The sequence below is a fragment of the Ranitomeya variabilis genome, chromosome 1 (assembly GCF_051348905.1).
Source record: "Ranitomeya variabilis isolate aRanVar5 chromosome 1, aRanVar5.hap1, whole genome shotgun sequence".
Taxonomy (NCBI): domain Eukaryota; kingdom Metazoa; phylum Chordata; class Amphibia; order Anura; family Dendrobatidae; genus Ranitomeya; species Ranitomeya variabilis.
In genome coordinates this window covers 165,058,291-165,084,928 of record NC_135232.1, presented here as the reverse complement: position 1 = coordinate 165,084,928, position 26,638 = coordinate 165,058,291, and the positions used below count along the sequence as shown (strand labels likewise).

The window sequence follows — 26,638 nt, the reverse complement described above, 5'->3', positions numbered from 1 at the left end:
TGCAGCCCAAATTTTTTTCCTCCAACAAAATGGCAGCACTTGCGCGGTAGCATCTATCAGCAAATGTTAGATGCTACTGCGCTTGTGCCGCCAATATGCATTATGTAAACTAGGAGGCAGGTCAGTGACCTGTCATAAGCCCATAAGTAGGAATATGTGAACGGGAGCACCACATAACTCCACCCCCCCCACAAGCCTGCCCCGAAGCACCAGAATCTCATTAAGGCTGCTTTCACACATCAGGTTTTTTGTTTCAGGCACAATCCGGAAAAAAACGGATCCGTTTTTTTTACACGCCGTAACAGTTTTTTTTCCCATAGAGTTGTATTAGGGCCGGATTGTGCCTGAAGGACATGCGTTTCATCCGTTTTGTGCTGGATCCGTCCCTTCAGGCTTTTTTGCCGGACACAAAAAACGTCCCCTGCAACGTTTTTTCTGTGCGGCGAAAAAGCCTGAAGGGACGTTTACGTCAATAAACGCATGAAACGGATGTGTGAATGAACTATTCCGGCTACCGAATCCGAATTTTCTCATTCTTTCTCTCATTCTCTCTCTCTCTCTCCCTCATTCTCTCTCTCTCTCTCCCTCATTCTCTCTCTCTCTCTCCCTCATTCTCTCTCTCTCTCTCTCCCTCATTCTCTCTCTCTCTCTCCCTCATTCTCTCTCTCTCTCTCTCCCTCATTCTCTCTCTCTCTCCCCCTCATTCTCTCTCTCCCCCTCATTCTCTCTCTCCCCCTCATTCTCTCTCTCCCCCTCATTCTCTCTCTCCCCCTCATTCTCTCTCTCCCCCTCATTCTCTCTCTCCCCCTCATTCTCGCTCTCCCCCTCATTCTCGCTCTCCCCCTCATTCTCGCTCTCCCCCTCATTCTCGCTCTCCCCCTCATTCTCTCTCTCCCCCTCATTCTCTCTCCCCCTCATTCTCTCTCTCTCCCTCATTCTCTCTCTCTCTCCCTCATTCTCTCTCTCTCATTCTCTCCCTCTCATTCTCTCCCTCTCTCTCTCATTCTCTCTAGTAAAGAATGCCGGATCCAGCTAAAAAACGGATCTGGTGCATCAGTTTTTCACACCGGATCCGTTTTTTGGCAAATTTGCCGGATTTAGCCTGAAACAAAAAGCCTGATGTGTGAAAGCAGCCTAACTGAAAACTGCAAATACAGATTAACTCTTTTTCACTTTTGGTTTTCAAGTTTTTGAGTTTTTGTTTTTTGTTCCCCTTCTTCCCAGAGCCATACCTTTTTTTCATTTTTCCATCAATATGGCCATGTGAGGACTTGTTTTTTGCAGGACAAGTTGTACTTTTGAACTGCACCACTGGGCGGTGCTCATAGCTATCTGGCAATGACAACCACAGCGGTCTCCTGCAGACGTGCTGAAAAAGTTGAGGGCTCATCGCCAGAGCTCGCAGCAAACAAGGGTAGGCGACCTTGGACGTACCTATACGTCCAAGGTACTAAAGGGGTTAAACAACGACTTAATTTCCTCTTAGCCGACATCCCCACTATCATCATGGGTGACTTCAATATCCCCATTGACACTTCCACCTCAGCCACCTCTAAACCTTTATCGCTCACTGCCTCCTTTGGTCTCACTCAATGGTCATCCACAGCCACCCATAAAGATGGCCACACATTGGACCTCATCTTCACCTGCCTCTGTTCCCTTACTAATCTCACTAACTCACCCCTCCCCCTGTCTGACCACAACCTACTGACATTTTCTTCCCTCTCCCCTCCTAGTGCGCAACCTCCACTACACAAACTCACTCACCCTTGCAGAAATCTCAAACACCTCAATTTACACTCACTCTCTGAGTCCCTTCTCCCTCTTACAGACATAGCTTCCTTCCACGACATAGATGCTGCTGCCACTTTTTATAACATATATACACAATAATCAATAAGCATCTATAAATGGCCGAGAGCATATTAAATAGTCAAAAAACTCTCCCAATATCAAAATAAGTCTAAAGGAGCATCACTCCCAAAGAAACATGTCATATACTAGCGAAAAAGAGAGGAGCATGGATACTCAACTTTGTAAGAAAGTACTAAATTTTATTTGAAGACACAAAAAATATATCATACAGACAAAATAAAACAGCATGACAGAATACATAAAAAATTCCAGCATGCGGACAGGAGGAAAAGCAACCAGTACACTGAGAGATAGGACACACTACCAAATACGACCTGGGTAAGTCTGGAATAGTTCAAAAAAGGACCTATGTACTTGCCATAAGAAAAAGTCTCAGAGGGAACAACGCCTTCTACACATAATCAGTATACATGTCCCAATATAACCAATATCATATGACCAGTAAGAACTTAACTTACCCATTATAAATCGCGGTCTGTGTGTTGCCTTTCCCACAACCCCTGACGCGCGTTTCGCACGATGGCTTTTTCAAAGGGGAGGTGACCACAATAAAAGCAACGCTCCATTCGGCCGCCCCGCTCATGCATAGCAAAACTCGTAGAATCAACAGGCAGCCCTGGCTAACTAGCCTGACCAAAGAACCGAGACGGGCTTCCAGGGTTGCTGAACGGAGATGGAAGAGATCTCGTTCTGCTGAGCACTTCACTGCATAAAAGTAGTCCTTTGCCAGCTTCAAGTCCACGCTCACTGCCGCAAAACAAACTTACTTCTCATCTCTCATATCCTTCCCGACTCACAACCCTAAACAGCTCTTCAACACTTTCAATTCTCTACTCCGTCCCAAAGCATCTCCTCCCTCCCCTCTTATTTCTGCTGAAGAATTTTCCTCTTTCTTTAAGCAGAAGATCGATAGCATCAGACAAAGCTTTGGCCCGCAGCGCCCAATGCCCCTCCTCTTGACTTCTCAGCCCTGTTCCAAAGCCAGCATCTCCACCATGACAGAGAATCAGCTCTCCATCCTTCTGTCAAGATCACATCTCACCACTTGCACGCTTGACCCGCTCCTGTCCCACCTCATCCCTAACCTAGCATAAGTCTTCATCCCAACCCTAACACAACTCTTCAACCTCTCACTTACAAACGGTGTCTTCCCCTCATCCTTCTAACACGCATCAATCACACCTATCCTCAAAAAACCCTCCCTCGACCCATCCTCTGTGGCCAGCTATCGCCCGGTATCCCTTTTCCCTTATGCCTCAAAACTACTGGAACAGCATGTCCATCTTGAACTGTCCTCCCACCTCTCCTCCTGCTCCCTCTTTGACCGGTTACAATCTGGCTTCCGACCACATCACTCAACTGAAACTGCCCTAACTAAAGTGACCAATGACCTACTAACCGCCAAGAGCAAGCGACACTACTCTGTCCTCCTCCTCCTGGACCTGTCTTCTGCCTTCCGACACTGTGGACCACTCCCTCCTGTTAGATTCTCTCATCTCTTGGCATTACAGACTTGGCCCTATCCTGGATCTCATCATATCTAACAGACCGGACATTCAGTGTCTCCCTCTCCCACACCACCTCCTCATCTCGCCCCCTGTCTGTCGGTGTTCCCCAAGGCTCAGTTCTAGGACCCCTACTCTTCTCCATCTACACCTTCGGCCTGGGACAGCTCATAGAATCCCACGGTTTACAATATCATCTCTACGCTGATGACACGCAGATCTACCTATCTGGACCTGACCTCACTTCCTTACTGACCAAAATCCCGCAATGTCTGTCTATTTCATCCTTCTTTTCTGCTCGTTTTCTAAAACTGAACATGGACAAAACAGAATTCATCATCTTTCCCCCACCTCACTCTACCCCTCCACCCGACCTATCCATCAATGTCTGCTCACTTTCCCCGGTCCTGTATGCTCGGTGCCTCAGGGTGATCCTTGACTCTACCCTCTTTTTCAAGCCACATATCCAAGCCCTTGCCTCCTCTTGCCGATTCCAACTCAAAAACATTTCCTGGATCCGTGCATTCCTTGACCATGAAACCACAAAAACAAAAGTACATGCCCTTATCATCTCCTGCCTCGAATACTGCAACCTCCTACTCTCTGGCCTCCCCTCTAGCACCACTCCAATCCATCCTAAACTCTGCTTCCCGACTAATCCACCTGTCTCCCCGTTATTCCCCAGCCTCTCCTCTCTGCCAGGCCCTTCACTGGCTTCGTATTGCCCAGAGGCTACAGTTCAAAACACTAACAATGACATACAAAGCCATTCACAACCTGACTCCTCCATACATCTGTGACATGGTCTCCCGCTACCTACCTACACGCAACCTTCGATCGTCTCATGATCTCCTTCTCTACTCCTCTCTCATCTCTTCCTCCCACATCCGCATCAGGCTCTCGCCTACCACGGAAACCTTCAAAAGTAACGTGAAGACCCACCTCTTCCGACAAGCCTACAACCTGCAGTGATCCTCAGTCTATTGAACTGCCGCATGACCAGCTCTACCCTCTCCTAGTGTATCTTCACTCATCCCCTGTAGACTGTGAGCCCTCGCGGGCAGGGTCTTCCCTCCTCCTGTACTTGTGTGTGCCTTGTTTTACTCATGTTTATTGTACTTGTCTATATTTGCCGCATTCACATGTAAAGCGCCATGGAATAAATGGCGCTATAAAAATGTATAATAATAATAATAGCGACAACTTGACACTGTCTGTAGGTTACTTAGCAAAATCCTGCTGCCACGTTCACTTTAAAGTCACTGGAATATGCTGAAGAATTCTAGAGTTATTACTACATAAGGTAACACATGGCAGATTTGAAAAATGGGTCTTGGTCATTAAAGGGGTTCTCCAAGAATGTCATAAAATAGCAATCATCATGTAATTAAAATGGAAGTTCATACTAGACACTAATGATAAGTGAACGTGCTGGGATAAGGTGTTATCCAAGAATGCTTTTGTGCTAACAGAGTCTTCGGCGTGTTCGAAAAAAATGCTCGAGTACCCATGGCTGCATGTTGTTAGCACCCCGAAAACACTCTGTTAACATACAAGCATTGCTACTGATCACATGTCGGAACAGGCTATAGTCTGAAGAAAGACAGCTCCTGGAACCTGTGTCTACAGTGACAGAAGACCAGTATCCTAAGCACACAAACTCCAGTGAGCCGAAGAGAACTATGTGACAGGAAAATAAATAAATCTTCACCTGGAGCATAAGAGATTTTTTTTTCTACAGCCTCAATTCTCTGTGCTCAGTCAGCCTAGGAGAAGACTTTCTTTTCCTGTTACAGCCCTTTTCTGGAACCTAAGAAATATGTTTACGATACTGCTCCTCTGTCAGTCAAGACAGAGGTCTCAGGAGCTGTTTTTCTTGAGACTGCAGCCCCTCCTAACAAGTGACTAGGATGAGTTTTGAATTATGTGATGGGGGGCCATTCATTACGTTGTTGAGGAAGCCCCTTAAGGACAAAACTAGCTCCGTCACTAATAAGTTAATCTATGCTGCCCTTAAAAAGGATTAGCTTTTTTACTAGAAACAGTGCCACATTTGCACATGGTCTGTGTGGGATGGATGTGAAATCCAATCTCAGTTTTGTTTTGATTTTTTGTCCCCTGGAAAATAAAACAGTACTTACTGAAACGCTCTGCCTTTGTCTCGCTCTTCACAAATACTGAGCAAGCCGTTCATCCCACCGCAAGTCCCCTGTTCCAGGCACTACTCAGATTATGGTATTATGCAATGTTTGGAGGAGATCATCGTAACACCATATTGTCTGAAGACCTGTAAAAGAGTTTATAAATAATATGTATTATAAGTAATAGTAAGCTGCTTCATGTGCTAAATATGCACCACCATCTCTTCCCCATCACACAACCATACTCAATACTTATAACTACAGATCAGTCAGTCTTAGGTAAATCCACTGTACTCACTTCCCCCACCACTTATTGTTTACAAAGGTCAGCAAACTCTTATGATAAGGCCCTAAAACAAACTGGTGGCTAATTTGTAGTTACCTGCAAAACAAACAGCCAGGAGCTGATCAATGACAACTCTGTGAAGAGACCAGTTTTAGGGTACTGTCACACAGTACCATTTTAATCGCTACGACGGCACGATCCGTGACGTCGCAGCGATCGTATGATTATCGCTCCAGCGTCGTAGACTGCGGTCACACGTTGCAATCACGGCGCTGGAGCGATGCCGAAGTCCCCGGTAACCAGGGTAAACATCGGGTAACTAAGCGCAGGGCCGCGCTTAGTAACCCGATGTTTACCCTGGTTACCAGCGTAAACGTAAAAAAAACAAACAGTACATACTTACATTCCGGTGTCTGTCCCCGGCGTTCTGCTTCTCTCCACTGTGTAAGCGCCATAGCCGGAAAGCACAGCGGTGACGTCAGACGTCACCGCTGTGCTCGCTTTCCGGCTGGCAGACGCTCACACAGTGGAGAGAAGCTGAGACGCCGGAGGACTGACACCGGAATGTAAGTATGTACTGTTTGTTTTTTTTACGTTTACGCTGGTAACCAGGGTAAACATCGGGTTACTAAGCGCGGCCCTGCGCTTAGTTACCCGATGTTTACCCTGGTTACAAGCGAACACATCGCTGGATCGCTGTCACACACAACGATCCAGCGATGTCAGCGGGTGATCAAGCGACGAAAGAAAGTTCCATACGATCTGCTACGACGTACGATTCTCAGCAGGATCCCTGATCGCTGCTGCGTGTCAGACACGGCGATATCGTAACGATATCGCTAGAACGTCACGAATCGTACCGTCGTAGCGATCAAAATGGTACTGTGTGACAGTACCCTTAGGCTATGTGCACACATTCAGGATTTTTCAAGTTTTTTCGATATACAAACGCGATAAACACGCTTAAAAAACGCATACATATGCATCCCATCATTTATAATGCATTCCGCAACTTTTGTTCATATGTTGCGTTTTTTCCCGCGAAAAAAACGCAGCATGTTCATTAATTTTGTGGATTTTTTTGCGGATTTCCCACTATATTATTGCATTGGGAACCTCCAGAAAAAACGCAAAAAATCTGCAAAAAAAACACGAAAAAAACGCATGCGGATTTCTTGCAGAAAATGTCTGCTTTTGTTCAGGAAATTTCTGCAAGAAATCCTGACGTGTGCACATAGCCTAATAGGTGCTGAGCTGAGCTGTACATGATTGACAGGTATCAGGAAATTTGGGCTGTCAGTCTATTATCATCAGGCTTCTTTCATCTCACTTTTACCAAAAGTAGACTCTTCAAAACACACCCCTGCAGATCGTCTGTTTTTCAGATTGCCGCTGGCTGGAAGTGCTGAATTGCGGAGCTGCACCGTCTTCTGAGTGGTCGGGTACTGGATATCCACCTCTTACTGATGTGAATAGGAGGCGTAAGTGCAGTACCCGCCCGTATCAACTATAAGAACATTGAGCAGCCCCACAATTGAGCATTTTGGCTGGCAAAGCAGAGAACAGCTGATTGGTTTGGGTTCAACACGCGCCACTCCAACCAATCAGACACTGCTGACCTATGGATAGGTCAATGATAAAGTAGTGGACGACCTCTTTAAAGGGACTCTGTCATAACTTTATCTAGAGATGAAGTTCAACATCTTAAAGATAATTTTCCCTTTAAATGGCAGGAAACAGCATTAAGATACTTGGGAGTAACCATCCCGACAGATCATACTAAACTATATTCTTTAAACTTCCAACCCCTTTTGGATATGACTTTGAAAGACTTAGGAAGCTATGATAAGCGGAAGCGCTCATGGTTTGGCCGTATAAATGCGATAAAAATGGATGTACTTCCTCGTTTCCTGTATATTTTCCAGACAGTTCCTCTAATTCCTCCTCCTTCTTTCTTTTCCAGAATCCAATCAGCCATCTCAAGATTTGTGTGGGGGGGTGGTAGTCCCCGGATTGGCATGGGTACTTTATATAGGCACAAAGGCTCAGGGGGCGCGGGTCTTCCGAATTTCAAATTGTATCACAGAGCAGCATTATTGACACGCATGCTAGACTGTCAGTTCCACAGTTCAGACAAACAATGGGTGGGAATAGAACAAATTAGCTCTACAATTCCACTCCATAACCTTCCCTGGATCAGCCCTAAAAGTAGAGGTCAATTCAGTTCTGAAGCTGACCTCCTTAAAGACACACTTAGAGGATGGGATCTGGAGACCCGCAGAGGCTCTATGTCCTTAGGCAGTGGACCGCTTACACCTCTCTTCTCTAATCCGGAGTTTCCCCCGGGGGTGGAGAGGGATCGTTTTCTTGGGTGGGAGAGAGGGGACAATACCAGATGCTTTCATGTCCTCAAGGGTTCGGCCATGTCCGCTTTTGAATCAGTGCAGCCGTTAGAGGGAGGGGGCCCTTCTGATTGGTTGGAATACCTCCAACTAAAATCCTTCCTCTCGTCTCCAGAGGGCGCAGGCTCATACTCCCCTCCTACGCCATTTGAAAAGCTTTTCCTGTTGGGGTTGCCGCCTGCACATGCGGTCTCCTTAATATATGCTCTTTTGAACCAAAATACCAAAGACAAGTTCCCCAAGTATGTGGAGAGGTGGCGGGGTGAGTTGGGAATTGCCATATCGGAGGCGGAGTGGAGGAAGGCGTTCGTATATTCACATAAATTCTCTATTGCCTGTGCCGCACAGGAAAAGAATTACAAAATTCTCACCAGGTGGTATCGCTGTCCTGATGTCTTACACGCTGCTTTTCCCTCCATCTCCGATAGGTGCTGGCGTTGTGGAGTAGAGAGAGGTACCATGCTACACATTTGGTGGGGATGTAAGCTTATTAAGCCATTTTGGGATTCTGTCTTTTCCGCTTATCAAGCCATTAGTGGTCATTTGGTGACCAACTCCCCCCAGGTGGCTTTATTATCTATCCTCCCAGGCTCGTTCCCCTTCCAGAAAAAGGGGCTCCTAAGATTCTGCTTAACTGCTGCGCGCACTGTGATCCCGAGACATTGGAAATCCTCCCAATCTCCTAGTGTGTCTGAATGGGTCAAGGAGATGACCAGCCTTCAAAGTATGGAGGAATTGTCTGCTGAGGTTAACGGTTCAATGGAGAAATATCTGCAGGTCTGGAGTCCTTGGATTTTGTTTATGGACTCTCAGGACTTTCAATCCCTCTTTTCTAAGCCATAAGGAAGATAGATTGAACAATACGGGTTAGATGGACGTCATTATAGGGGTGCAAGTTGCCCCCTTCTATATCAGACTCCATGGTTCCTCCCCCTCCCCCTTTTTTTTTTTTCATCCTCTCTCCTCCCCCATATTCCTCTTCTCAGTCTCATTCTTTCCGTTCGTGTTTATACCATTATTACTTGGAGTGACCTAGCTCCTCTTGTTTGGGTCGCTCTCTTTCAGAGGATACCTCATATGTATCACCAAAGGTCCTACAGTCTCCCTGGATAGGGGATACCTACATCCGCCATGGATTTTTTTTTCTTTTCAGATCTTGTTGGACTTGATTGAAAATGATTTTTTCTTTTTGTACTCAATACTTTTTATGTTGTTGAATCCTTTGTTCCTTGTTCGTTTTGAAGTTCTTTTCAATAAAAACCAGATTAAACATAAAGGGACTCTGTCAGCTCAGAATGAATGTTCAACCTAAGTCGCGCCGCTCAGTGCATCACGGAGCGACCAATCATTTATATTCACCTTCCCACCTGCTTGTTTCCTTCCACCTCCCTTTGATTGACAGCTAGGCTTCCTAGAGCCAGAAAAGGGTGGCAACAGATGGAAACCAAGCAGGTGGGAAGGTGAATATAAATGATTGGTCGTTCCGTGACGCACTGAGCGTCAGGACTTGATTTGTTCGACCGTGAAGTGCCGAGCACCTGTACTGGGTTTGAACAGTCATTCTGTGCTGACCGAGGCTCTTTAAATCACTGTGTCCATGGAAGATGTCATACTTTGAGTGAATTAGTAGATGCAAAGGTGTGTCACCTCTTCTTATCCTTAAACTTGAATGATAGATTAGGGATCATTTCTATACATCAAGCAATGCCTTGTTCTTCTCTCTTGCATGGTAGTGAAATACCAGAGAGAAACTGATCTTCTGAATAGAGTGTGTGATCTAAGCACTGTGAAGAAACATAACCTCCGTTAGCTGCCATGAGGAAGTTAAAGGGAACCCGTCACCCCAAAAATCGTATATGAGCTAAGCCCACCGGCATCAGGGGCTTATCTACAGTATTCTATCATGCTGTAGATAAGCCCCGATGTAACCTGAAAGGTGAAAAAAACCAGGTTATATTATACTCACCCAGGGGCGGTCCCAGTCCGGGTCCGATGGGTGTCACGGTCCGGCGCCTCCCATCTTCATGCGATGATGTCCTCTTCTTGTCTTCCTGCCACGGCTCCGGCGCAGGCGTAATTGTCTGCCCTGTTAAGGCAGAGCAAAGTACTGCAGTGCGCAGGTGTCGGGCCTCTCTGACTTTTCCCGGCGCCTGCGCACTGCAGTACTTTGGACCCGGACCGCAGCGGGACCGCCCCTGGGTGAGTATAATATAACCTGTTTTTCTTACCCTTCAGGTTATGTCGGGGGCTTATCTACAGCGTTACAGAATACTGTAGATAAGCCCCTGATGCCATTTGGATATGTATTCATCTTACTGTAGTATTTCTTGATTGGTCACCAATATTGGCGCCCACGTAATCCATACAAAGTACTATTTTATGGTGCATGCCAGGTGGCACCTGTGCACTGTACGTTCCTTTACTGGTATTTTCTGAGATATGACACCTGCACAGTTACGTTGACAGTCACTGCATTGTGCTTACGTTTCAGGATTAGCGCCAGCTGAAGTCTGCACAATAGGTAGGTATACACACCATGTAGCTTTTTCCGTGCAGCCATGTCCAGACACCAGGTAAAAAATGTGAATATATTGTTTGTCCGCTGCCTGTTTCCTAACACTATATATGTATGTGCACCCAGGCTCTCTGTACCGTAGAGGAAGCCTCGGTTAGTGGCGGAATGCACGCAGTGACATGCCGCATCCCCCCCTATCGGACCCTGCTATTAGTTCTATTAAAATTTATGCTTTAGGTTACTTCCTTCTATTGCAATTTCTACGATCTTATTGGTACTATTATTATATTGCTGTGAGGCCAAGAGTCTGAATTATCCCAACCGGAGGTGTTTGATAGGGGAAGGGTTTGGGCATCTTATTACTCTTGAGCATGTGTGAATAAGGCTAGGTTCACATTGCGTTAGGGCAATCCGTTTAGCGCTAGCGGATTGCGCTAACGCAATGTGTTTGTAGGGGCCGCGTTTAGGGGTCGCGCTAACGTCCCCGATCTGCAAGAGCGGGGAACGGACCTCGGGCACACCGCGGACACTGCAAGCAGCGTCCGCGGCGCGCTACAAAAGAACGGCACATCGCTAGCGCGAGCCGAAAAAGGCACGCGCTAGCGATGCGCTGCAGGCGAAATTTACATTGCTGTCAATGGTTGCGCTAACGGACCCGTTGCACGGCGTTAATTGCGACATTTTCGCCGTGCAACGCTGTCCGTTAGCGACCACCCACTAACGCAATGTGAAACTAGCCTTATTTGTTTTTAATATTTGGTCCTATATGCAACACTTTAATAAAGTTCATTCTTAACTTAAGCCCCCATACACATTAAAGAAGGTCATACCCCAGGCTTGGCCCCATGAATAAAGCTTATACTCTCCTCCCGTACTGGCGCCGTTTCCGCAGTGTCGCACTGGCTCTCCCCAGGACTCTCGTGTGGTGTTGTGACACGTGACCCCGGCACCCAATCAGCGCTGGTATCACTGTCTCCGCCTCCTGTCGAATTAAGCAGGAAGTAGAAGTCAGAGACCAGCTGCAGCCCGGACTTCCTCTTCATGTTTGATTTGTCCAAAGGCAGAGAAGGGACATCGGCGCTGATTGGGGTGTCAGGGTAACTTGTCGCAACTCCGCAAGCGAGCCCCAGGGAGAGCGAGTGCCAACACCGCGGGAACGGCATCAGCATGGGAGGGGAGTATAGGCTTTATTATTTTATGGGAGAAAAACATTGTGATCAAAAGGGGATTGTCCTAGTATAGGGCAACCCCTTTCAATTAATATCGGCCGAACCCACCCATATCGACGGGATCATCCGACAGTCTAAAGTGTACGGGGGTGCCAGCCGACTGATGGAGATGACAAACCTGCATGTCAGATGTGAGACTGCTCATCATATTGTACCCCCAGAGACAACAAGATACGTTAGCAGATGGCCTTCTCAGAGAGCACACAGGAGAGCTTGGCCGAGTGAGCACCCGTGTATGGGAGAGTTGGCTGATGGAGGAACAATCACAAGAAGCATCATTTGGTCGACTGCCATCTAATGTATATACCGTAGCTGCTTTCTGAGCTTGGCTTTACGGTGCTTACATGACCGTGTACTTTGTTTCTGTCAGGGCTGTCCCACACGTCCAGATAATTCCGGTACCGGAATAAATCGGTACCGGAGTTATCCGTGTCCGTGTGCCTGGGAACTCACGGAGGCCATACGTGCGGCACACGTGTGCCGCCCGTATGGCGAGTGTGTACCACACGGAGCGTGTGGTACCCACTCTGCATCATGCTGAAGCCGCGATTCATATCTTCTCTCCAGCAGCGTTTGCTGCAGAGAAAATATGAAGAATAGTGTTTAAAATAAAGATCCATGTGTCCGCCGCCCCCCCACCCCCTGTGCGCCCCCCCCGCTGGTAAATACTTACCCGCTCCCTCGCTGCTTCCTGGTCTGGCCGCGGCTTCTCCTGCATGCGGTCACGTGGGGCCGATCATTTACAGTCATGAATATGTGGCTCCACCCCCCATAGGGGCGGAGCCGACTATTCATGACTGTAAATGATCGGCCCCACGTGACCGCATACAGTAGGAGGCGCGGCCAGACCAGGAAGGAGCGAGGGAGCGGGTAAGTATTTTCTGACCAGCGGGGGGGCGCACAGGGGTTGGGGGGGCGGCGGACACCTAAATCTTTATTTTTAACACTATTCTTCATATTTTCTCTACAGCAAACGCTGCTGCAGAGAGGATATGAATACCGGCTTCAGCACCATGTGGGGGGGGACAGCGCTTACTGTAGCGCTGTCTCCTGCACGCACACGGACCCCAGACGGAGAATGTCCGTGTGAGGTCCGTGTTTTACGCGGACCCATTGACTCTATTGGGTCCGTGTAAAACGTGCGCTCCCACGAACACTGACATGTCTCCGTGTTTGGCACACGGAGACACGGTCCGCAAAAAATCAATGACATCTGAACAGATGCATTGATTTTTATGGGTCTACGTGTGTCAGTGTCTCCGGTACGTGAGGAAACTGTCACCTCACGTACCGGAGCCACTGACGTGTGAAACCGGCCTCAGTGTCTTTAGTTTTGGTTTGTGGCACCTTTTGGTTTGTACAGTGTTGTCCCTAAAGTCAGGACTCATAGGCAAAAAAAATACATATTTTCAAGAAATGAAAGTTATTAACATTTTAGTATATTATTCAATATAATTTGCGATGCAAATGCTGATGCGCTTTGCAAAGTTCTATTATAGTTACCCGTAATTAAATTAATAAAAACTATAGTTAATGAGAATTCCTGTATTCAGATATTAGAGAGACCCTGTACACTGGATTTCTCTCATGTTTGGTTCCCATAGCTTTCGATTTTATTTCCGGGCAGCTTAGTTGTGGTAGTGTACTGGCCCTGGAGCCAACAACTGTACAATCTGAACAAGAGTTGGTAAGACAAGGAAATAAAACACTTTAAACAGCTTGTCATTGATATTAGAGCAAAGCAGCAGTTCAATCCGGACTTGACATTGTGTAAAAGTCAACTAAAATCTGTGTCCTTTCTGTGATAAATCTGCTCACAACTTCTGCATTACTCAAACCCACAAATACAAGTCCAATCATCTTCCTTAATGCGTCCTCTTGGTGGCAGGGGGGTAGGAAACATTCATGTAGAGGGAATCTGGGATACTTTTTCATGCAAATAGGAGCTAGTTCTTCCATGGAGAACACAAGAAGCTTGTTACCTCTTCCCAGTTCTTTCTTTTCACTTTCTGGCACTCGTCACATACTTGGAAGAAGGCAGCCTGAACCCAAGGCTAGTTCTCAAGGTCCGAACAATGCATTTTAGACATTTAATTAGCGAGTTGTCACTTGAGCTTCCATGAAAAGGCTCCTCTAGAACAGCAAGCTGATTAAGTAACAAAATGGCTAGAGCAGGAAGCGGATGTCGTTTCCAGTGGAAATGTATTCTGATACACAAACGTCTGAGTGGCTAGCACACTCGCCCCAAGACGCCCCGGGAACCACAGCTGTTAGCTCCATGAAACATCACATTTATGTCGGTGTGTCAGTAATTTTCATCAGAATATCTTATACAGCTTTTAATATACGCTGCAAAATTGGAGGATTGCTATGCCGCATATGGAGTGTGGAAATATTATGCCAATTTTGATACTTGCACCAACTAGATGACCCATTTTGCCAATCGGAAATGTATGCACCAAACCCCCTGGTTTATGTGGCTATAGCCAGTATATATCTATTATGTAGGGCACCTTCAGCCTCTACCAGAGACAGAAGATGTGGTGGGAGATTAAGATCGGGCTTGTTAAATTTAACCATTTGATCACTTCGTTCTCCCAGAGATGTTCGGCAGTGGCTTACTCTCCTCACTGAAAAATGCAGGCACACTCGGCTGCGTGTGCCCGTGTATAGGAGCAAGAGCCATCTAAAGTGTATGAGCACCTCATTGCCTCACCCTTGCCTCTATGAAGGGATAAAGACAGCACAGAGCATCTACAAATCGCCCATTGAACTTCATGTGGGGTAGACTTCATAAAAAAAAAATAAAACATGAGGCATGCAGTGTGGCCATTATGTAGTAGTACTGTATGGTGGAGGCAGGTGAGATATGGTAACTGAATGAGACCGCAGTCTAAGGTGTATGGCCACATTTAGGGTATGTGCGCACGATGCAGATTTAGTGCAGAATTGGTGCAGAACTGCACTGTGATTTACAGTACAATGTAAATCAATGTGAAAAAAAAAGCTGTGCAGAAAAATCTGCGCAGAAACGCTTCAGATTTCAAAGAAGCGCATGTCACCTCTTTTGTGCGTTTCTGCAGCGTTTCTGCACCCCTCCATTAAATAGAAATCTGCAGTGGTAAAATCTGCACAAAAAACGCACTAAAAACGCACTAAAAACACACCTGCGGATTCTGCCAGGAGATGCAGATTTAGTGCAGAAAATTCTGCACCACATTTCCTACGTGTGCACATAGCCTTAGACAGATGTCCCGGTGTAACATCCCATTGCTTCGGGATTATAGTGGAACTAAACTTGCTGTTTTCCTAATTTCTCCTGTAGGTACGCAGCTTCAGGAGTTGGGGCCAAGACCTGTTGGCAGACATCTATCCAAGCATCGCTGCACCCTGCATCAGAGTCCTACATGTAATGGATATACAAGGAGCGCTTCCTATACACTTATGTAGGGCCTCATTCACCCCACTGGCCCAAAACAACAATCTTTTGGCTTCCCCCATAATAGTCGGTATTAAGAAACCTTTTAATAACTACATAGGAAAGGGCAGCAGACTGCCCTATCTGTTTATTTTCACAATGTTCCCTCCTGGGTGCCATATGACACAGTCGCTGCACGTGACAATTGGAGAACTAGTCTTCATGTGCAGTTCCTCGGATGGAAGTTTCGTTTAAGAACATTTTAACCCCCCCCCCCATTTTTTTCTGGAATTGCCCTCTAAAAACGTGCTCCTAAAGGATTGTTTCTGGGAGAGTCCGGGCTAAACATGTCCCTTGCAAAAAATGTTATTAAGGCCATGTTCACACGTTGCATTTTTGATGCCTCTTGTGCATGCTGATAAAGTTTAGTGCTCCCAAAATAAATCATAATGCAACTTTAAGGTTTGTAAACTAATACATAGTAAAACCAAATACCTGCAATGTTTACACTTACTCTCATTGCTTTCTATGGGTGAAAAAAATGCTACAAAAAGTGACATGCTGCAGTTTGCAAAAAAAAAAAACGCAGCTGGTTTCCAAATCAGTCAGGAAAAAAAAGTTGTTGCATGAGTTGTCTGAAATCTTACTGATTTTGCTGGAACTGTAAAACGCAGCTTAAAATTTGCATTAAAAAACCACAACGTGTGAACATGACCTGAAAGGGTTTTCCAGGATGAGGAGAAAAGTCTGCAGGCACTGGATTTTAGTCGGCATGTGACCACCACTATGCGAATTGCATACATGCGGTGACTAGACCACCCACTCACCCAGGGTATGTGCAGACAATCAGTAAACACTGCAGGTTGGAAGCTGTGTACTTGTGCAGCGTCCAGATGTTACAGCATAGTGGATGGGATTTCAAGATGCCCACTATGCATCCACAGAAGCCTTCAGCTCACTCGTGGAGACGGACATGCGGCGCATCTCTCCAGACTGCAGAATGTCTATCTTGCAGAGACGCGAGATAAATATCACCCGTACACTGTATTGGACACTTCGATTTCATATGGTTTAGTGATCGCATGCAGATTCCACTGCGTTCAATAGCCGGCAGCGGTTTGGACACAGCGAACATAGCTCCCTCACTATCCCCACCACGAATAGAAACAAGGGATCAGGACCACCCTCCACATTTGTATTGTTCTCCCACCTTCCCCATACTTGATGAGAACATTGATCCCAGTAGTGATGGATCATTTATTCACAGATAAAGAAAAACTCATGTGCAAAGAATTGGGACAACTCGTATCCCACATGTAACACTATTCTGCTATTTTACCTAGGAAAAAAAAAAAATCTGTAATTTGATTTTTCAGAATACAATAATCCAGCTGTAATCGATTATCTTGATTGTAGAAGTACCCGCATGCACATTCTTGTATCTGCATGGATTATATAGCTTGGCCAGGCATCGTAAGTCGGTGTTGCTCCATACGCACTAGAAACTGACAGAACTGCAGAGAAATCTAATCCACCCCACAGTCCCAATGTACATGCTATTGGGCTACATTCACATTAGAGTATTTGATGGCGCAGATTTTCTGCATCCATTAGGTAACATGCGTTTCTTGCATTGCATTTTGTCGTCATTTGTCTTTTTGGTTAGGTTGCAGCTTTGTTTTTGATAGTTTCTGGTATTTGGCATTTACAAAAAGTCACTAATTTAGTTATGTGTGGGTAACATGTATTTTTTACCTGTAAATTTTCCGCAATTCTAAGTCAGTTTACAAAAAAATAAAAATAGTAATAAGTGGGGAGACCAGAGTACATAAAGCTTAAGAAGTCCTGTATTAAACATAAGGGAATGTATGCCCATTTGACACATGAATCTTTTATAAACAAGTACTACAAGTCTCAAGATTGCTGGTAGTACCTATAGTGTCCACAAGCTTCTCCTATTGCCATTTAAAGGGAAGGTTCCGCGGTATTTGTGTATTTATTATTGATATACAATTTTTAATACAAAATTAAATGTACAACTTTTAGGTTTTTTTATATTTATTTATACTTTAAAAACTATTTATTAAAGCAAAACGTCTATCTATATAATCGTCTAACGGTCACTTCCGTCTGTTTGTCTGTCACAGAGATCCTGCGTCGCTGATCAGCGACGGGCACAGTCCAGCCGCGAATCCGCCCTTCCCTACTCCCCTCCAGTCAGTGCCCCCATTGCGGTTTAGCAGTCCGTTAACGCTGCTATTAACCCTGTGTGACCAACTTTTTACTATTGATGCTGCATAAGATCTAATGTTAAAAATAATTAAAACAAAAAAGAATCATTAAATTCACACCTTCCGGCGCCTTTCCCGCTCTTCGCGACGCTCCGGTCCCAAGAATGCATTGCGGCAATGACCGGAGATGATGTAGTGGTCTCGCGAGACCGCTACATCATCACGTGTTATTGCTGCAATACATTACTGGGAACGGAGCATCGCAACAAGCATCGCTGAGGGTATGTGCACACGTTGTGGATCCGCAGCGTTTCTGCAGCTGCGGGTCCGCAGCAGTTTCCCATGAGTTTACATTACAATGTAAACTTATGGCAAACAAAAGCCGCTGTGCACATGCTGCGGAAAAAAACGTGCAGAAACGCAGCGGTTTACATTCCGCAGCATGTCACTTCTTTCTGCGGATTCTGCAGCGGTTTTACAGCTGCTCCTATAGAAAACCGCAGTTGTAAAACCGCAGTGAAATCCGCGGTAAATCCGCAATAAATCTGCAGCAAAAACGCTGCGTTTTTGCCCTGCAGATTAATCAAATCGCTGCGCAAAAATCCACAGTGGACCATTATACGTGTGCACATAGCCTAAAGGCCTGGGCTGCATCCAGGGGGGGCCGCCGGAAGGTGAGTATAACTATTTTTTATTTTAGTTCTTTTTTTAAACAAATAACAATGCTTTATCATCATACCGCTGAACAAGAAGTGGAACAACATGTCATCTTGTCCTGCAAAAAAACAAGCCCCCATACAGCTCCATCACTGGAAAAATAAAGTTATAGCTCTTAGAATAAAGCAATGCAAAAATATTATAGATATAGATATAGATATAGATAGATAGATATAGATATAAAAGTTTTTGTATAAAAGCACCAAAACATAAAAAAAATGATATAAATGAAGTATCGCTGTAAGGCCAGGTTCACATTGCGTTAACTGCAGCCCGTTCAACACATGTGTTAATGGGCTGCTGTTAACGCAAGTGCCGATGTGTCATATCGCTAGCGCAGATAGAGCTAGCAGATACTCTATCTGCGCTAGCAGTGACGGACCCGGAAATGCTGCAGCCTGCGTCCCAGGGTCCGTCACTCAATGACGGCACATCACTAGCGATGCGTCCGACATTGGATTCAATGGCAGCGTTAATGGACTGCGTTATACCGCCGTGTAACGTAGTCCGTCTAACAGACGGGTGTAACGTAATGTGAAGCCAGCCTAATCATACTGACCCGAATAATAAAACTGCTTAATCAATTTAACCAAACGCAGAACGGTGTAAACAAACCCCCCCCCCCCCCCCAAAAAAAAAAAAAAAAAGAAAAAAAAGAAATCCATGAATTGCTGGTTTTTGTTCATTCTGCCTCCCAAAAATCAGAATAAAAAGCGATCAAAAAATGTCATGTGCCCGAAAATGGCACCAATAAAAATGTCAACTTGTCCCACAAAAAACAAGACCTCACATGACTGTGGACCAAAATATTAAAAAATTATAGCTCTCTAAATGTGGTGATGCAAAACCTAATATTTGCAATAAAAAGCATCTTTTAGTGTGTGACAGCTGCCAATCATAAAAATCTGCTCTAAACAGTAAATCAAACCCCCCTTTATCACCCCCTCAGTTAGGGAAAAATAATAAAATAAAAAATGTATTTATCTCCATTTTCCCGTTAGGGTTGGAGATAAAGTTAGGGTTACAATTGGGATTAGGGGTGTATTGATGTTAGGGTTGGAGTTAGAATTGGGGGGTTTCCAAACGCGACATGGCGTCCGATCTCAATTCCAGCCAATTTTGCATGGAAAAGTCAAACGGCGCTCCTTCCCTTCCGAGCTGTGCCATGCGCCCAAACAGTGGTTTACCCACACATATGGGGTATCGGCGTACTCAGGACAAACTGCAGAACAGCTTTTGGGGTCCAATTTCCCCGGTTATCCTTGGTAAAATAAAACAAATTGGAGCTGAAGTCAATTTTTTGTTAAAAAAAAAAAAAAAGTTAAAATGTTCATTTTTTATTTATTTTTTTAAACAATCTAAAAATTCCTGTGAAGCACCTGAAAGGTTAATAAACTTCTTGAATGTGGTTTTGGGAACCTTGAGGGGTGCGGTTTTTGGAATGGTGTCACTTTTGGGTATTTTCTATCATATAGACCCCTCAAAGTGACTTCAAATGTGATGTGGTCACAAAAAAAAAAAAAAAAAATGTTGTAAAGATTAGAAATTGCTGGTCAACTTTTAACTTTTAACCCTTATAACTCCCTAACAAAAAAAAAATGGTTCCAAAATTGTGCTGATGTAAAGTAGACATGTGGGAAATGTTACTTAAGTATTTTGTGTGACATCTCTGTGATTTAAGGGCATAAAAATTCAAAGTTGGAAAATTGCGAAATTCTAAGTTTTCGCCAAATTTCCTTTTTTTTTTCCACAAATAAACAGGCAATATCAAAGAAATTTTACCACTGTCACAAAGTACAATATGTCACGAGGAAATGTCAGAATCACCAGGATCCATTGAAGCGTTCCAGAGTTATAATTTCATAAAGGGACAGTGGTCAGAATTGTAAAAATTGGGCCGGTCATTAACGTGCAAACCACCCTTGGGGGTAAAGGGGTTAACTTATTGGTGGTTTTTAACTACCCCATTTTTTGTTTGATCAGTAACCAGGTAATACCAACAGGGGTAACGAAAAATACCAAACATACAAATACACACAGGGGAATACATCGGGGAGAGGAGGATGGTGTTAAACCAAAGTAGGACAAGAATGGAATTATCACACACTGAAAACCTAGCAACAGTCACAGATAAACGCGCCAACAACCTCCAGCCATGCAGCAAAAGCTAGCTCTGACAATGAGTGCTAGCCATGGCCCAGTTTATATAGGAGATGGGAGTGGCTAACAGTGCACATCTGAGAGCCTTAGCTCCAAGAGCTCAGAGCAAATTAACCCCTGCACTGCCAAAAGAAATTAACCCCATTTAATAAGAATGTGAAGAGCTTCTAATCCGTGCAGAAGTAGTAGAAATCAGAGGCTGTGCTCCTCTCTGTCGCGGTAAACCCATGACACCAGATTTTCAATGAATTGCTGCAGCATCTCACAGTAAACATGGCTTTCTGTAATAAGGGAACCAGCCGTAATATCTTTCGGCCTGCGGTTCAGGCAGCTTGAAGCAGCTGACATGTTCTCATGAATAAGTTGTAAGCTACGAGAAAGAGCTGCTCTAATAACTCTGGAGCAGTGATCCTCAACTCCAGTCTTCATTGCCTCCCCCATCCAATCATGGTTTCAGGAAGTCCTTAGTATTGCACAGGAGATGGAATTATTAGCAAGGCATCCAACATTGCCACTGATTCTCACTATGTGACAGCCACACATTATAATCTGTTGGGGGTCTTGAGGATTGGAGTTGAGAAACACTTCTATAGAGGAGCGACCACATGAATAACATTTTTTTTTTTTTTTATAAATCTTAAGTGCAAAGAGGAGTATATTCAAAGGCTAGCATACTCCTGCAATGGAGGCTCTACACAGGGTGGTAAGAAAACCATATGCAAAGTGTCACTCAATGGCACCAAGCCACATAATATAGCTGCATAGATAATGACCAGCCGATTGGGTTGGGACTGGACAGGAAACTGCAAACAGCAGGACATGAGGGAATCACACTTCCTGTTTTCGTTGTGTGACAGGTTACAGATGACAGGCTCTGACTTATGGGCTCGGTGTGGGGTGCGTGGTGCTGGGACCACAATTACACTAATAGATTAGGCTCTTTCCAGACAAGTGTCCTGGCTTACAATGGTATCCGACAACTAAAGGAGCAATACGTCACTGCTCCCGTGCATGCGCTTCCTTGGATCCTCTGGTCTCCGTTATCCGGCTTTAGCAATGACGCGTCATATGATGAGACCACCAGAGCCCTTGTGATTGACTGGCAAAGCCAGTATGCAAAGAGCAATTGTAGGCCAGGAAAGGAACCGTACTGAAAGATTTGTGCAGATGACATTGATCTTTGCAGATCCTTTGACCTTTGCCTAGTTATAAAAGGATGAATACAAGCAGCTTGTAAAATGTGCGCTTTTCTTGATAAACCCTTTGACTTCACAAGCTTTTACAACCTGTAAAGTCTATGGTGCAAACAGTAATCAGCCTATCATATTGACTTCATTGACTTTAAAAAAAAAGAACAAAAAAAAAAAAAGGATATATGCTCCCCCTTGTAACTATTTAGATTTTTTTTCAGTGCATCAGACTACAAACGAACCCAGTGTAGTCAGATTCTGCTGAATATATACATAACGTATATCCAGTCCATCTGACTCAAGGTTAGTAAGCAGCAGGAGTCAGATGTAATGGTGCCCATTGGACAAATGTTGGTTGAGCCCACTGATTTCGGCAGGATCGGCTCACCATCTATGTGTATGGGAGCTTAGACAGAAATCTAAGTGTAGAACAAGGGGACATACTGGACTTAAACATTCCTGATTGCTTGATCTCGTGAAATAACAGTCCACCAGGAGCATTTTCCCTGCATGCATGTTTATTGGAAAAAGATTGCGGGTAAAAAAACTATTACAATTCTAAGAGTGGTCAGTACATATAGTTAGGTCCAGAAATAGTGACAAGAAACCACGAACAACTGCACATTAGATGGGGCATCCCATTTCTTTTATCAGAACACTAAATACCTTATTTGAAAGGTTTCATTTGCACTTGATGTTAAAGGGTTTTTGTTAACTTAAAGGCAAAAAAAAAAAAAAAGTTCCACACACCATGCAGAAGGCACAGGTATATACACATTGCCCCCTCAGTGTCCTACATGGAGCCTGTATAGGATAGAGATATATATATATATATATATATATAACACATTGAAATACCAAGGATACATGGAAATCACAAGATAGATGGACATAATTATCTGCAAATGATGAAAAATGGAAACCTTTCCAAAAACTAGCTTGCTTCACTCATTATCGAGTATAAACCACAAATCTCCTTTACATAGCGCCATTTAATTCCACAGCGCTTTACAGACATTATCGGCACTGTCCCCATCGGTGATCACAATCAGTACATCTTTAAATGTTGGGAGGAAACCCACGCAAACATGGGGAGAACATACTGTACAAACTCCTTGCTGATGATGTTGGTGGGATTTGAACCCAGGACCCCAGCGCTGCAAGGCTATAGGTTATTATTGGTTGTCTGAAAGATACTGTGCCATGCTGAAATCATATAGGCTGCTCATAGCAGCACGAGGCCGGGCGGTGTCCTGGGACACATTGGTTCCACCACTGACCTGTTCTGCAAGGAAAGTGTAATTACCGTATTTTTCAGACTATAAGACCCACTTTTTCTCCTAAAAAATTGTGAGGAAAATGGGGGGTGCGTCTTATAGTTCGAATGCAGGTTTACCCGGTTGGTTGTGGCAGTAGTGTGGTGGCAGCAGTGGTGTGGCGGCAGCAGAGGTGCGGGGATGATGAGGCGCGGTATGGCGTGAGCAGAGTCCCTTCCACAGGTGAGGTGACGCCGCGGCAAGTAGCAAAGCTGGGTGAATCACGGCTTTCTCGGTGGCGGCGGCCATCTTCCTGAGGCCGCGCGTGCGCAGATTGAGTTCTCAGGATAATGGGGCTTCAGGAAAATGGCCGCGCGTGCGCAGACTGACATCGCAGCGGCCATTTTCCTGAAACAGAGTTTGCCGATTGAGATCTCGGCTTCAGGAAAATGGCCGCCGCGATGTCCATCTGCGCACGTGCTGCTTCCCACGGCCATTTTCCTGAAGCCCCAGGAAGCAGAGCACACAATCTGCGCACGCGCGGTCTCAGAAAGATGGCCGCCGCCACTGAGAAACCGGTGATTACGGTAACCAGGCTCTGCTGCTCGCCTTGGATACCAGGCAGCAGCATCACCTCACCTGAGAAGGTGACCGCACATCTGCCGCCGCCACAACACCCCCATGGATGCCAGGTCGTGGCGTCGCCCACCTAAGCAGGAAGGGACCCTGCTCAGGTGCACGCCGTTCCGCCCACCGCACCTCAGCATCACCTCACCTCTGCCACCACCATTCCTCCTGTGACCCTGCTCTGCCACCGCCAGACCTCAGGTGAGATACCTTAAATTCGGACAATAAGACGGACCCCCATCTTATAAAAAATCTTTTTTTCTGCAATTTTCACCCCAAATTTGGGGTGCGTCTTATGGTCCGGTGCGTCTTATAGTTCGAAAAATACGGTACATGCCACATACCCAGCCTAAGGCATGAAGCAGTGTCTACACAAACCATCAGAAGCCATTAGCACAACATTGGGCTATAAGCCAGACGTCCCGCTACAGGAGTCCATTGTTATCACACCACCGCTCTCAGAGGATATCATGGTGCAGAGCAACACAGCAATGGAGGACTATCCTGGTCAGTGATGAGTTCAGAGTCTGTCTTGGACGCAATGATAACCATAGATTGGACCAGAGACCATGTTGGCAACACCCTGAAGAGGGATTCACTAAGGAACATCACATTGGTCCCACTCCCGGGGATTACGGTGTGCGTTGTCATAATACATGGTAGCCAGACCCCTCTGTTCTTCATTCTAGAAGTTATATGGATGTGGCTCTGGAATCCGTAGTATGATCACTTCTCCAGAGTATCTCAGATGTTTTTTCCACATGAGAAGGCCAGACGACATTTTGCTCCTGCAAGCAGCCCGTGATCTAAACAAGCCATCATGGCCTGCAGAGTTTCTGGACTGGTCTCTGATCCATCACATCTGGGACGCAATTGGTCAACAATTGCAAATGGGGCTGCCAGCAGTGGACACTGATGATTCGTGCATTCAGCACAGCAGAACATTACTCTGAAAACCATTAGTAAGAGCAGTGACCGCAGCCAGGGCTGTGCGTGCAGGGACCTCTGAGTGCAGCGCTCACACTGAATATTAAATAATAGAGATATTTCACAAATGCTGCTACCAATCTGTCATCATTTACAGGTTTATCCATCCAGGGATTTCTATACTTCCTCCTCGAGGACGGAGATGGAGAATATTCTCCAACTCACTGGGGTTGTCACTGCCAGAGTCGCCGTCACACATAAGTCACAGGGGTCCTGACAGGGGTCCTCAGTACTTCATACCCGTACATTAGGGGGCAATGTCTGCAGCGTCGGATTGCCCCTCACAATGGCTGTAACTCTGCCAGAAGGTAGAGGGATCTGTGCCCCCCAGTGTGGGACCCATGTACAACCACCACCGTGCAGAGCCCACCAGTGTATGCCCACCCCAGGGTGCTGGGCAGCCATGCCCGTGTGGGGCTTTGTTCCCCCGGGAACAGGTGACTGGGGGTCTGCATACAAGGCAGATGCTTTCTGGGGAACTATGATAAAGGGTGAAATCCATGGAGCCCCCAGAGCAGGCAGCACCGCAGGCAGAAGACATCATTCTTGAAATCACAACACCCCACAGCACCTGGCATGTGTGCCCCATGGCTGCCCAGAATCCGGCATGACCTCCCCGTCAGCACACCGGTAGTCTCTGCACGGCACAGCCCCTTCAGCCCCGCTGCGGCTGTCGGTACGAACGCTCTCACTCACCCTTTATTATCTACTATTCCAAACGAGAAAGCAGCGACGCCATCTTACCAGAGAGACACAACGAGCAGCGCCGCGCATGCGCAGAATTTTGCACAGTTGAGGCAGCCCCTTTCCTGAAACTGCGGGGAGCAGTGTGGCATCCCCACTCGTACACTAACTCCGCCCACATACTATGGACACGCCCACAGCAAGGGAGTCTGCGCCGCTCTCCTGTTTTTTTTTGTAGGTCGCGAAGGCTCGCGAGAAGACTTTGACCATCCACTGACACACCATGGCGGCCATTTTGTTGAAGACCACTGTTTTCTGTGTGATGGTTGGATGTGAGAAAAGTTCAGCAAACGGCAGACCTGGTGCTGTTCATGGGCTGGGAAAGGCTACTTTCACATTAGGCTACTTTCACACTAGCGTCGTTTGGCCTCCGTCGCAATGCGTCGTTTTGGAGAAAAAACGCATCCTGCAAAAGTGCTTGCAGGATGCGTTTTTTCTCCATTGACTTGCATTAGCGACGCATTGCCACACGTCGCAACCGTCTTGCGACGGTTGCGTCGTGTTGCATCGGACTGTCGCCACCAAAAAACGTTGCATGTAAGGCTACTTTCACATTAGCTTCGTGCACTGCACGCATACTGTGGAAGCGCCGCACAACGGGGCAGCGGATGCTGTTTTTCAACGCATCCGCTGCCCCATTGTGAGGTGCGGGGAGGCGGGGGCGGAGTTCCGGCAGCGCATGCGCGGTCGGAAAAGACGGTCTCGACGCACCAAAAAACATTACATGCAATGTTTTTTGGTGGCATCGGTCTGACGCAACCGTCGCAAGACGGTTGCGACGTGTGGCAATGCGTCACACTGCTTCGCTAATGCAAGTCAATGGAGAAAAAACGCATCCTGCAAGCACTTTTGCAGGATGCGTTTTTTCTACAAAACGACGCATAGCAACGTGCAGTGCACAACACTAGTGTGAAAGTAGCCTAACGTTTTTTGGTGCGTCGTGTCCGCCCCCTCCTCCCCGCACCTCACAATGGGGCAGCGGATGCGTTGAAAAACAGCATCCGCTGCCCCCGTTGTGCGGCGCTTTCACTGCTTGCGTCGGTACGTCGCAACGACGCAATTCGTCGTACAACGCTAGTGTGAAAGTAGCCTAAGGCTACTTTCACACTAGTGTCGTACGACGCACGTCGCAATGCGACGTACCGACGCATACTGTGAAAGCGCCGCACAACGGGGGCAGCGGATGCAGTTTTTCAACGCATCCGCTGCCCCATTGTGAGCTCCGGGGAGGAGGGGGCGGAGTTCTGGCCGCGCATGCGCGGTCGGAAATGCTGGACACGACGCACAAAAAAAGTTACATGCAACGTTTTTTGTGCCGATGCAACCGTCGCACGACGGTTGCGACGTGTGGAAAT

General features: G+C 46.1%; 1 protein-coding gene across 1 annotated transcript in view; it reads right to left on the bottom strand.

The window, feature by feature from the left end:
- The window catches only part of APC (APC regulator of Wnt signaling pathway), a 170,991-nt gene extending 145,622 nt beyond the window's left edge, over positions 1 to 25,369 (bottom strand). Inside the window, exons 1-2 of the mRNA XM_077290378.1 lie at positions 25,236 to 25,369; positions 5,522 to 5,667 (exon numbers count right to left, since the gene is read on the bottom strand). The gene's annotated coding sequence lies outside the window, so the exon portion shown is untranslated. The remainder of the gene's footprint in view (positions 1 to 5,521; positions 5,668 to 25,235) is intronic.
- Positions 25,370 to 26,638: the final 1,269 nt, after the last annotated feature.